Raw genomic sequence first — 619 nt, 5'->3', positions numbered from 1 at the left:
GGCAGTTTATCACTATATTGTGACGCCTCAGGTGTAGGCAGTTTATCACTATATTGTGACGCCTCTGGTGTTGGGAAATTTATATGTTGTGACACCTCAGTAGTACGTTTGGAGTAATTCTGAAGTTTTTAGCGATGAATACAGCGCATTTTTTTTTTTTTTCATATCATGAAAAGAGTGGTTGGAAACTGGACAGCAAATTAATCTTTAAAATTAAACATGAAGGAGCAGGAGGCAGTCGACAGAATTATGTAAAGTACTTTGGCAATGTTTGAACGTTGTTCCAGATAAAATTTTCGATTTTAATGCAAGTAGGTAGCAAAAAGCCAGATTTGGAAATCATAGAAAACCAAAGAATTTAAACTTGTACTGAATACACTGTTCAGGTCATCAATGTATGTAAGCCCAGAAAGAGTACAAAAGAGCGGATTTTTTGAAGTGTTGTCAACTAACATGGATGAATGGTCAATTCTTTTTACATTTTTCAGAGTTATGGACTTGTGAGAGTTATTAATTCTTTAGACTGTTTTGCTACCTTTAAAAATATGTTGAGGTTTTTTAATCTCTAATATTGGGGTCCAGGTACAGAGGCAATTGATGCTTTAACTTGAGGTTTGGT

The sequence above is a fragment of the Palaemon carinicauda genome, chromosome 3 (genome assembly GCF_036898095.1).
Source record: "Palaemon carinicauda isolate YSFRI2023 chromosome 3, ASM3689809v2, whole genome shotgun sequence".
In the NCBI taxonomy this organism is placed as follows: Eukaryota; Metazoa; Arthropoda; class Malacostraca; order Decapoda; family Palaemonidae; genus Palaemon; species Palaemon carinicauda.
The sequence above is the reverse complement of the archived record's forward strand: the minus strand, read 5'-3'. Positions refer to the sequence as shown.